Source organism: Myotis myotis, unplaced genomic scaffold (genome assembly GCF_014108235.1).
Source record: "Myotis myotis isolate mMyoMyo1 unplaced genomic scaffold, mMyoMyo1.p scaffold_m19_p_6, whole genome shotgun sequence".
In the NCBI taxonomy this organism is placed as follows: domain Eukaryota; kingdom Metazoa; phylum Chordata; class Mammalia; order Chiroptera; family Vespertilionidae; genus Myotis; species Myotis myotis.
Genome location: NW_023416368.1, coordinates 13,483,724 through 13,496,712, shown reverse-complemented (window position 1 = coordinate 13,496,712; position 12,989 = coordinate 13,483,724). Strand labels below are relative to the sequence as shown.

The 12,989-nt window shown below is 46.4% G+C and overlaps 1 protein-coding gene across 3 annotated transcripts in view; it reads right to left on the bottom strand.

The window, feature by feature from the left end:
* Positions 1-4,256, bottom strand: part of ATP10B (ATPase phospholipid transporting 10B (putative)) — a 180,356-nt gene extending 176,100 nt beyond the window's left edge. For all 3 annotated transcript variants that reach the window (XM_036314371.1, XM_036314373.1, XM_036314368.1), the window contains exon 1: positions 4,006-4,256. The gene's annotated coding sequence lies outside the window, so the exon portion shown is untranslated. The remainder of the gene's footprint in view (positions 1-4,005) is intronic.
* Between the last annotated feature and the right edge of the window lie 8,733 nt (positions 4,257-12,989).

Sequence of the window (12,989 nt, the reverse complement as noted above, 5' to 3'; positions counted from 1 at the left end):
CATCAAATCGTGAATCCAGCCATGCGATCTGACCCTCCCTCAGTTTCTACATCGATTGGACAGCTGGCAGTAAGAGCAGTGAGAGGACCTTGCTCATAGAAGCGCGGAGGGAACTGAAGCAGGGGCAGCAAACATTTGAGAGAACATGACACAGCGAGCACTGTTTCAGCCCTTTATGTGTATTCACGTATACCATGCTCACTGGGGGGAAAGCTTGGGAATATTCTCATGTACAGATGGGGAATATTCAATAGTGTGGATGAGAAACGTGTCCAGGGTCACACAGCTAGCAGCTGACAGAGCCAGGCACTCTACACCAGTTATGGCGAACCTATGACACACGTGTCAGAGGTGACACGCGAACTCATTTTTTTTGGTTGATTTTTCTTTGTTAAATGGCATTTAAATATATAAAATAAATATCAAAAATATAAGTCTTTGTTTTACTATGGTTGCAAATATCAAAAAATTTCTATATGTGACTGCCAGGGTCCAACCCCCTTGAAACAGCAAGCATGGACCGGCTCCCGGCATGTGACACGGCACCAGAGTTAAGTTAGGGTGTTTCAAAATGCTGACACGCCAATCTCAAAAGGTTCGCCATCACTGCTCTACACCATGATGAACTGCCTCTTGCACATGCGATAATATGAGGAAAATGCTCCTATCAGTGCTGAGTATGAAGACTTAGTTAATAAATGTTGACTGCCATCATTGTATCATTAGTCCCTGGCACAGCCTATAGTACCTGCAAGGTCTCCTACCTACAGATTTTAAGAATTTAAAACAGTTTGGGTTCCGGCAAGTATCCAGTGTATGTTCTGGAATAGGTCTGATGGTTTTCATATTCCCTTTTGGCAAGATGCACAATTTTGCTTTATGAAAATATTTGTCATTTTCTTCAAAGGCCACTTGGAGAAAAGAAATAAATCCATCAGCATCAGCATGCATCAAAACTGGGTTCTATCACTCACTACCTGAGGGCCTCCTATCTTCTAAGGCTCATTGGCTTATTTCCAAAAACAGAGACAGTCAGCACGAACATTTAAATGAGATTATCCAAGGAATCCTCTTAGCACTTAGTAAGTTCTCAATAAAAGCCCACTGTCAATATTGTTATTATTCCCAGCATGGCCCAAGGAATCGGAAGATGGTTAGTGACAAGCATGGCCAGAACTCAAGCCCATGTCTTCAGGCACTTAATGCGATTCTCTTTCCATAATACCACTTTGCTTGTGAGCCTCTTCCTTCCCAGAAAACCACCAGGACTCTGTCGCTTGGCTCCTGATTCAAAATATGTTTTTGATAAAAGGCAATAAAAAATCTAGAATAGCATGAGGGAATAGAACAGATAAGGAGTGTCTTTAAAAAAAAAAAAAATCACAGAACAACCTGAGGATTAGAAATAAAAATCAGATGTCTCTTAAATCAAATAGGGCCAGGGCTGATGCCAGGAAGGCTCCACACACATTACAATGAAGAGCACATAAGTGCAGGAAGGGACTCATAAAACCACCAGCTTGTAAAATACTGCCAAATGCTGCATGCTTGCCAAGGAAGAAGCATCGCCAGGCTGGGTTCTACTGCTCCTGCTCCTCGCTGCAAAGCGAATACTGGGTGTTAATTACAGCGCCTAAGTCGATTCTTGAGGAAGGTAGCTGCCGGAGAAAAGGATTCCTGCAGAGAAGTCTCTTCCTCTGATAGATTTCTTTGGAATTGTGGATTCCCTCCAAAATTTTCTGCAATTGTATCCTCTGCCACCCATTGCTTGCAGGGCTGGCTGCTTGTGAGCCAGAGATAATGGCTCTGGTGTTGACATCACTGTCACAAAGAATACAGGCATGATGTGGGTTTGATTCTAGACACCCACAATAAAACGAGTACCATAATCAAGCGAGTCCTAATCTTTTTGCTGGTGGAGGGTGTTGCCTTCAATTTGTAAAAAATGCAACATCTGTAAAGCACAATAAAGCTAAGCACAATAGAATGACATACGCCTATGCTCCGTGAGGACTGCTATCACAGGTGCACCTCCTAGTCTCACAGGCATAAAGGTCAGCTGCTAGCCTTCTATTTGATTGAGGATAAATGTGAGATAAGGCTCAAAGGGACTTGCCCACAGTGGCAGAGTGGTAGAGCCCATAGAAGCACATTGGATCCCCTGATTGCAAATATGGTGCCCTTCTTATCCTATAAATGGATGACACCCAAAATAGCATAGCCTGGTGAGAATATGAATGAGCGGCTTGATAAAGCAGGGCTAGAAGGGTGCACTCTGAGCTTTCTGAGGCCGTATTGGCATGGCGAGTACCCCAGGCATGGCGAGTACCCTACGTGCTAAGATCAAGACCAGGTTTGGTGTCCAGAAGAACATGCTGGGGTGAGTCGCAGGCAGCAGAGGCAGCCTTATCATACATACCCTGCTATTTACTAGGAAACTAAATCCATTTGATGCCATTTAGCCTTGTTCCCTATGTTACCCCCAAAATGAAATCATCCCCCCCATCGAATACCTGAAAACTCAGGTAGCTCTTTACTTTCTAGAACAAGATGTTTGCCTTCCCAAGGGAGATTGAGTGGAGGTGCTGGATGAGCAGGAGACAAACAGGTGGTCATGATTTCTCCTGATCCCTTTATTTTTCTTTCCCTTGACAACTATTAACTGAGCCCCTGTTATTATTGGGAAATCTGCAAAACCCTGGAGGCCCAGCAGTGTCCAGCAGGCAGAAGACATGGAAGGTCCCCAACCTACGTTACAATCAAGAATCCAGAACTTCAGATTGTTGCCAGCTTTACGAAATTAACCAACACTGCAAGGGAAGTTAATGGGGCTGGTAGTGGTTTTGAGGGGTCCATTTTAGATTCTGTGGTCTGGGAAGCCCTCTTGAACAGGCAACATTTGAGCTGCGACTTGGTTGAAGACAGGAAAAGCCCTGGGAATGTGTCCCAAGCAGAGGGGAGGAACAGAGATAGCTCATGGTCCTGGCTCAGCATGAACTGAGGGGCCTGGTATAGGCCAGCTTGGAAGCTGGGTGAGGGCTAGAGACAGGGGAGGGCTGATAAACCATTTTGGGGTTGGATTTAATTCTAATCGGCCATAGTGCACTGATCCAGTATCCAGCTCTCAAACACATTCCCTTTCCTCTCCATTGCTGGCTCCAGTGTTTGAAAGACTAACTCCATTGCTCAGCTGATAGTCTCTGATTCTTAATGCACAGACCATGTGGGTTACGTACTGCTGACAGTGACCCTTTAACAGTGAGTCTCTAAATCCATACGAAGGGGCTACCGAGGCCTGAGAAGTAGACACCCACGTCTAAATTAGTGCCCCAACGCGCAATGGGAACAGTGGCTCAGCTAACTTCCCCAAGCCTCAGCATCCTCATCTGTAATTGTACGTAATACTGACACTTGCCTCACGGGTTTGCAACAAGATGTATAGTATTTCAACCTCATGTTTTGCAAATCATAAGCTTTTAATACTATTTTCATGAGTCACCATCATCAAAAACCCAACTCCGTCTCACTCTCTCTCTTCCTCACACACACGTACTTCTTTCAAAGTCCTGCATAATGGTTTTGTAAGTTTTTGGAAAGAGGCCCTGACATAGTACAGGTAATGACCAATGCTCACATATTATGGGCCCTCCATACAGGTAACTCATTCCAAGCTAAGGCAGCAAAGGCTGAGGCTGCCTGCTCATCAGTGCATGGAAGAAGCCTTGACCATGTAGACTAGAGTGATCACCATCACCATCCACAGCTACCATTGTAACCCAGTCAACTGCACGCACAGGGCCCTCCATCATGAGCAGAGAGCTCCCCAAATAGAGGAATGAGGTTCCCGGAAGCCTGTGGCTGGTGGTGGACCCAGCTGCAGCCCCAGGACCCAGGGTACCTCAGAGGCTCCCTTTGAGTAGCATCCCTGCTCCAGGCCAGCAAGCAGGAAGGAGAGCTCAGGGGAAAAGACCACCCTCCCATCACAGCATCAAGCAGGGTGCTTACCTCCTCCTCTTTGGTGCAGGCTCCGAAGCTCTCCGGGGTAGTCAACACTCCTTGGGCGGTTTTATTCTGGTGGGGCCACTAGGGAGGGAGGCTGGGTTGCCACAGCCTCCAGTTATCCCATCAAAGGAGAGGGACAGCCAGTGAGAGCTTCCTTCTCATCTCTGACCTGAGAAGGCAGCCCCAAGCCCTTTCAGAAGCCCAGCCTTCAATGTCACAGACCTGCACACAATTCCTCCACCCCATTTCCTCCTCTCCCGGCCTGCTTAGCCCCGCCCTGCCCAAGGCTTTCGGGCTCCTCCTCCAAGCTCTGCATCTCCACCCTCCTCCTCCTCCTCCTCTTCCTCCTGAGGCTGCCTGGCAGGGCTGGCCTAACCAGCTCTGGAGCCTGAGCTAACCCCAGAGAGGCTGCTGTGCTGTTAACTGGTGAGTGGTTGGTCTGCCCCCCACTCCACCCCAGTTTATGCTGCTGTGTTAATTAGAGCCAGAACTTGGGAACTTGGCCCAGCTGTGGGCACATGGAGTTTCCATTTTCTGGTGATTAACTGAAAACTGTAGGATTTTGAAGGCCAAGTGTCAGGAGATGGGGATTCAGCTGAGCTGCTTCACGGGGTGACCTCAGTCCAGGCCAGACCTGACTATACTGCACCCTTCCCTTAGGGTCCTGGCTTTTCTTACAGCAGATGAGGAGCTACCTTTATTCCCAGTGGGAGGTGAGAGAGGCTGAAAGGAGAGCCTGCTTCTTCCTCTGGGAGGGGTTGGGAGATCAGCGAGGAAAGCTGGGTCAGGCAGGCATGTCTGTTATTAAAGGGCACTTAGTCATCCCAGGTGATGGCTCTTCCACTGAACACACAGGTGGTCTTAAAGATAAGGAGTTAAATTATCCTTGAAATAAGACAATGGCATAGGTCCCAAACAAAAGCATTTGGGATGTTATTTACCTACCCTAGCAAGTAAGCATTATCTCTTCCGGTCAGACATTTCCAGATTTTAGGATTCAAAGGAATTATCTGGGGTATTAAAAATGTAGATTTCTATATGAAACTCCCAGATTCCAGAAAGGCTCAGGAATGAGCATTTTAAAAATTTCCCAGGTGATTTGATGTGGGTGGCCTGGCACCTGTGGTTCAAGGACTCCGGCCCTAGACGAGGTCTGTCCCCTCTATTCTCAGCCTGACATTGGTGCCTTTAAAACTCAGCTGAAGACCAGCTCTTCTCCATTGTTTTCTACTGGCTCTTCTAACCTGCTCTCAGCTGACTCCAATATCTTCCTCTTTCCTTTAACTCCCAAAGAAACTTTGAAAGAGGGCAGAGTGTTAGCCTCAGAGATAGTCCAGCTCTAAGGGGCCCTTGAAATGATGTCACTGAACTCTTTCTTATCACACCAGGGAAGACAGTGAGTCCTAGAGTCCCACCTTTCTCCCACCGGAGACCCAGACCTCACACTGTTGCCACTTCTACACCCTCTGTCTCAAAGTGAATTCTCCCCACGCCAGCCCCTTCCAGGGCTTTCTCTCTGTCTTAGTACCACTGTGGCCAGAGAAGAAGCCAAGAGCAAAGGTCCCGCAATCAGTTCCTCTCCTTGCTCCATGGCTAAGGCAACCTGTGTTCAGGTTCCTTATTTCTTGAGTCCAATTTAGTTTAGAATGAGATTCTCAGCCTGCTCCCTCAAATAGAATTATTATAAAGTCAACTAGATCTCATCATTGCCCAAGTCAATGACTTAATCATAGGCAAGAACTATAGGACCCATTTGATTCAAAACACATTTACTAAGCACCTAATATGTGCAGGTACTTGTGATAGGCACAGCAAAGGGGTGAAGAAGACCCAAAGGTGTTGATGATGACATTGTTATTGACATTATTCTGTTGTGCCCAGATTTCAAGGTTCCCAAAAAGCCCACCAGGGAGCCAGTGAGTCCAATGCAAAAGCAAAGAGTCCTTCATTTCGAACTAGTTCGGCTCCCCGACCACACTCACCAATGCAACGTGAGCCCAGTGGCAGAGAGAGACCGAAGCCTGACGGGACGGGGGTTTTATAGGAGGGTGGAGTAAGGGCAGGAGAGGGGACTGTGGGCCCTGCCGATTGGCCAGGCGCGAGTTGGTGTCTCATTACACAGGATGTAGTCATATTGATGGCGTGCACTACCCTTGATTATCATTGGTTAGTCCAGAGAAATCCTGGGCGTGGCCAACAGAGGCCTGGGCCTCCGGGGAGAAGCCCCGGCCAAGCACATGGCTCTGCCCAAAAATGGAGGACCCAGGGCAAGATGGAGGGCGCAGTCCTCGCCCCTCCCAGGGCGAGCTGAGCCCGGGCTCCAGGGGCCAGTCCGGTTGCCGGGGGTCCAGCAGATTGACCAGTTCCAGCCCAGACAGGAAGTCCACATCCTCCTTCTCGTCCCCGGGGGCAACGGCGATCGCCTCCTCCTCCATCTCCTCGGGCGAGGGTACGCGCCCCGCCCCGCCACCACTGCGCGTGTCCGGTCAAGGGGCGGCGGGCGGGTGGCGGCCTGTGCCAGGCTCTCGCCGTGGGCTGGGGAGTCGGTGCCTGAGGCCGCCAGCAGCGTGGTCAGGCTGTGCCTCATGGGGCCCAGCGGCCGGCCCACGTAGGCCCCGCGACGACTCGCCCTTTCAATTCTACAAATGAACTGGGCAGAGGGCACTGAATAGGAATCAAATAATGAAAGTGATGTGGGAAAATGTGTGCTTGGTTTGCCCAAGGGGAAATGCTCTCTTTCTGCCAGCCACCACCCTAGTAGGAACTCAGGTGATCCCAAGTGATAAGATAGGGAAATTAAACATAAAATTTTTCTTGCCTTGCCAGTGCAGTTCCACAACTTTCCCAGTATTCATAGCTTTCAGATCACATGAATGCAGCACAGTCCAGAGGTTATAAACACACAGACTATTTGGATTCAAGCCCTGTCTCCACCAGCTCACAGCTTGTGGTTTTGGGCAAAGGGTCGACCTTCCCTCTGGGATAATAATAGTACTCACATCACAGGGCTGATACAGGCTGATAGGATACTGGCACTAATGTGTATAAAGTGCTTTGAACAGTGATAGTGCTTAAATATTTTTACTCAGGAGATCCTGAACATGGTTACCGTGTATTTATTTGCACTATAAAAGACTCATGTTTTCTCACCTGAAGACCAATAATGTCTTCCAAATATTTGCTCCATTTGATTTATGTTTCTCAGCTCTGTGTTCAAGGATATTTATTAGTTTATCCATGCTTTTCTTCATGCATTCATTTAACTTTTTTTTTTTTTTTTTTTTTTTTTTTTTACTAGGATTACAATGTGCCAACAGCTCTTCCAGGTATGGGGGATACAGATGAATGGACAGCAACTATCCCTGCTCTGAAGGAGTCTACAGTCCATTGGCATACCAGGGAGTGATTTTAAAAAATCACACAAAAACTGTGAAGTTATGATTGTGATGCCTGTTAAGAAGAAGTAGTACCTGTGCTGAGAAAGTGTGTGAAGAGGAACTTGACCTGGTCAAAGGGTTAGAGCAGAGCTGGGATGTGAATGAAGAGATGGAGTTAAATCTGTGGAGTAAGGGTGGCCTGTCAGAATATTCCAGATAAAGAAATAGCATGTGCCATGTGTATTAGTCAGTTTTGCTGCAGTAACAAATGACCTCTGAACCTCGGTCACTTACACCATGAAGGTTCATTAATCACTTATGTCACAGGTAGGCTGTAGGTTGACCACAGCTCTGCTTGGGCTATGACTCTGCTTCTCATTCAGAGGCTCAAACTGAGTCCCTATGTGAGACATGCCATTCTGGTAGCAGAAAGAAAGGTCAAGAACATTGGTGGAAGCTTGCCATGACTCGGAAAGCTTCTGCTCCAATATAGCCTTGTTGTGACTGCTTACATTCCTTTTAATGACAGTGAACTCTTTAACAGTCTCCAAATCCAAAAGAAGGGGCCACTGAAGCCTGAATAGTAGAGACCAAGGCCAAAGTCCAAAGTTAATGGGACAGGGATGTATGGTTCTCAACACTGGGGACATGGCAAGGTATATGTCAGTGGCTGGGACATAATCCTCTTACATGGAAGGGGTGGGGATGAATAATTGCAAAGATAATACAGTCTACTGTATGAAGGCTTTGTGATAAAAGGCAAATGGCAAAAGACCTGGAGGCCTGTATGGTTAATGCTAAAGATGTTGGTGGGAACATACTGATAGACAAGACCAGAGCTGTAGGGGGAGGGGGCGGGGGTCATGTAAGGGAATCTGATGTTTATACTGTGAGCAATGGGGAAACACTGACTTTTACCCATATAACCTCTTTCCTTAGTTATTAAAAGAACACTTTTATGTTTTTCTGGTTTGTGAAGTAATACATGTTCATTAAAGAAAATATGAAAACGACAGATAAGTAAAAAATACAATTAAATTCACCCTTTACCATTCAGAGAGCACCATCTTTGATTGCTATTTTTATTAACAGATTTCTGGAATTTTAGATGCTTTTTAATATATATAAAGCATTTTTAAGACCAAAAATTTGATCATATTCTTTTTCAGTTGTTATGAAAATTTTCCAGTTTATTAAATAGTCTCCCCATTATCATCTTATGGATACAATATAATTTCACTAATTCCAAATTATTAGATACTAGAGGCCTGGTGCACAGGGTGGGGTGGGGGATGGTGGGGGTGGTGTCCTTCAGCTTGGCCTGCGCCCTCTCACAATCCAGGACCCCTCAGTTAGGATCCCTAGGCCTGGCTGGTGATCACAGCCTATTGGGGCTTTCCTTCCCCCAGCTGCTGGCAGCTGGCCCCACCACCACCGCTGCCACTGCTTGCCATCTGTGTGGCATTGCCCCCTTCCCCTGCCACTGGTCGCCTCCTTCTACGGGCGACAGGCATGGGGTGCAATTGCTTGGCTGGCCTGGGCCCCCCCCTCTGCTGAGCGATCGCTGGCTGGCCCCGCACACCTGACACAGCATCACTGGCCAGTGGCCTGGGCCTCCCTCTGTGGGGCGATCGATCACGGGGCCCCCAGATCGATCACCCCACCCATCTCGGGCTCCATGATTGATCACCATGCAGAGGGTGGCCTGGCCTCCCTCTTTGGGGTGATCAATTGCAGAGCCCCTCTTCCCCCGCATTGATCGACCTGGAGAGGTTGGTCTGGGCCTCCCTCTGTGGGATGATCGTGGGGCAATGGCAGGGCCCCTCCACCAATTGCATCGCACCCGCCTTGGCTGGCCTGGTACCAGTGCATGTCATAGTGTGATCGTCTGGAAGGTCATCTGGATGGTCATTCTGCTGGTTGGTCATTTGGTCAATTTGCATATTATGCTTTTATTATTATAGGTAGAGGTTTTTGTAATTTTTTCATTTTGTAAAAATTCTGCAATGAAGTTTCTTATATTTAGCAATGTGGATGTCATTTCATTGACATGGCATTTCTATCCTAAAGGCTATGACAAGTGTAAAGGACATGGCCAGTTTTCCCTCAAGAAAAGTTGAAGCATTTCACACATGACCCCAGAGGAGGATTTGCCAATCCTGCTGATAATTGTTTTAGATGGCCAATTTAATTGTGGAGATGATTGCTTTATTTTTTCATTTATTTGAGCATTAAGGATGGACCATTTTTCTATAATTTCAGGTGCTTTCACCAAGAAAAGACTTACTTGATTAAAAACCTGGCCTTTTGGATCATCAGTGGAGAGTGAACTCTTGCTTTCTCCTCAACAAACTGCAATTACTCTGTCCCTTATAACTCGTTACATGATTTTCTTCTGCTTCCTACAGGAAGCCTGCTCTGATTGCCCTCAGCCCTGATTATCGCCTCACTGTGGGAGCTGCCAGTGAGGATATGGACAGTTGATTCTACAATACAGTGGGATGATATGGTTCACATGAACCTTGTCTCCCCTAATGGAGAGGGTGCCCCCCTGTGATTGAATTTTGTGCCCTCCCACAGTCTTTCACTCTGTGCTCTGCATGTGTTATGGTCCACAAATATTTGTGAGTGAATGCTAAAAAAAGGCATAATGGTGCAATGGGTGGGTCACTTTTGACTTGAAGAATGACCCAATTGCGGAGACTCACACGTGGCTATATTAATAAAAGACGATGGGCCACCACTCACTGTGCATGCCACTCGGGATCTCTTTTTAGATTGCAATCTAACACCAATTTTTCAACTTTCATAATACAGGTTAGCAACACAGGGCATTTGGATCTGATAGCAGCCCAATTACTTTATCTCTCTCTGATATATTATTTTTTCCTCTTGGCCAGAGTCCTCCATTTGATATGTGGTGTGGTTTCCAGTTAATTTTTATAAAAAGTTGGAGGTTTCTTCTCTTCTGTTACATGTTGTGCTAATGTCTTGTCAAGGTAACCTGACAGTGAAACTGTACCCTTGTGCTCCCATCTCATGTTCCTGGGAGGGGACAAAGCCTCATGACAGGGAAGGGCCATTAACAGAACATTCCACTTGTTTCCTGGGGTGTGGACTGTTTGCTCTGAAGTCTCTCAGAGGCCTCGGGCCAGTTGGGTTTATGATGATTTATGTCTGTATTGGCTTCCTTCTAAAACTGCCTCTGCTTTAGCTGTGTTCTGCTGTTCATGTGCACCCTGGTCCTGAAGGCACAGAGACTAAAGCCTGCTATGCATTCGTGCCACTGAACCCAGAAGTAATTGAGGATGGCTCGCTCACATAGGTCCACACAGCGACCCCTTCAGTAATTGGAATGGTTATGGGAGATGAGACCTATTTGCACTGCCTATGCACATCAGGATTATCAGAAGGTGCTTGAATGTAGAATACAGTCTACGATACAGTCTCACGTTCTCTCCCATTTTACAAATATTATCTATGCCTTCAAACAAACAGATGCACATCTTGTACTAGAAGTAGTGAGATTTTGGTTTTTAATCATTGCCACAAAAAAGTCAAGGTACACCTGAGCAGGTGTTCTCTGCATGAATTACTTAATTAAAACAGCTCCCAGAAGGCCGTTGAAATACCAGAGGGAGATACTGAAGCATATAAATGTAATTTTGAGTAATTCCTTTATTAAAAGAGAAGGAAATACAATCTGGTCTATCCTAACATAAGAGACTGAATTAAAAATGAACCATTGAACAGGCCATCAGACTTCAGAGGGAAAGTAGGGAGGGGTGGGTAAGATATCAACCAAAGGACTTATATGCAAGCATATAAGCATAACCAATGGACACAGACAGTAGGGGAGTGAGGGCATGTGCTGGGGCGTGGGAATGGCCAGGGAGAGATCAATGGGGGGAAAAAAGAGACATACATAATGCTTTCAACAATAAAGAACTAAAAAATAAAACAAACAAAAATGCATCAACAAGAAATGATGGCCTTCAATAAAGCAGTGTTTCTGGAGTGTGGGATAAAGACCATGTACTTTAGGGTGACTTGGGGAGCTTGTGTAAAATTCAGGTTCCTGACTCCACCCCAGATCTACTGACCGCTCTGAAGTGAAGCCTGATATTTGTATTTTAACACTCACCCACCGCCCCAGATCATGTCTATGCGCACCAAAATTGGAGAACCAACAGAGCATTTAACGATATTCTGGGAGGCGTCCGCACGTGGTATTGTCTTCTTAAAACTCCATGTATCAGAACATTGTTTAATGTCCACCTCGTCCATTAAACAGCCACGTCTGTGAAGATAGAGACCAGTGAGCTCATTCTCACACCCCCAGGGCCCAGTGCTGTCCTGGCCAATCCATACCTGCTGGATTGGAAACTTGGGGCTCAGGCCCATTGACCTTTATTTTAACGGGCCTGATGCATAAGAATCTTTTTAGAAAAGCCATTTGCTTCTTAAGAGTAGCAACCTGCTGCCCTTATTTTTCCCTGCCTATTTTAAGTGGGATATTCGTTGGGCTATATGCTACCATATAGCTTTTAAGATCAGGATGTACGTATTAAGTTCCAGGTGTGGTTACAAGAGAAGTAAATGCTACCCAACTTGGCAGCCGAGGAGAATGAGGCTCTGAGAATGCGACTTGTGTGAGGACCTGCAGCTGATAACGGACAAACCTGGGGTTTAATGTTCTTACATCTCTCAGACACAAATGCTACATTCTCTCTTATTCTCCTACTGGCTCCTGGGCCCTGGCTTTTGTTTTCCTGAGCTGCATGAGGATTATTCTGAGAGTTTTATTAGCGCATCATCAATAGCATTATCCCCAGGACATCTGCCCTGTGGGACCCTGAGGTCTGAGTAGTGCCCTGGACGCAGACCACCCAGAAGTGATTTGGAGGGATTCACTGGGATTATTGTGGGATTGTCTCCCCTTACATCCACCAGTCTTAAACACCACGTGTTTCTTCATTATGTTCCAGTAACCAAAATAAGTCAGATTTCATGAAATGGAGAAAATCAGAGTAGGCCTAACAGAACAATACTCTTTGGGAATAAATATACATTTATGCTGGAGGGAGATCTGTGTTGTTGTTGTTGTTTTGTTTTTTTTAAAAAATCATGGGGAAGATCATGCCTGGTTGGCCCAGAGCAAAGTAGGCAACATCATATACTCATTCATTCACTCATTTATTTATTTACCCTCTATGCCCATTTTGAACTCAGGTCCCACACATCCAAACAAACAACAGGCAATTCAAGTATAGCAAGATGAAGCAAAGGCAGTAAGCTGTGGAAACACATAAGATGGCAAGCCAATCAGGTCTGGGAGTTGAGGAAGGCTTCCTGGAAGAAGTGGTATCCAGGATAGGACTGGAAAATTTCATAGGCACTGCCAGCTGGGGAGTGGATAAGAAGAGAAATATAAAGAAGGGGAGCCAAAACTGGTTTGGCTCAGTGGATAGAGCGTCGGCCTGCGGACTGAAAGGTCCCAGGTTCGATTCCGGTCAAGGGCATGTACCTGGGTTGCAGGCACATCCCCAGTAGGAGGTGTGCAGGAGGCGGCTGATCGATGTTTCTCTCTCATCGATGTTTCTAACTCTC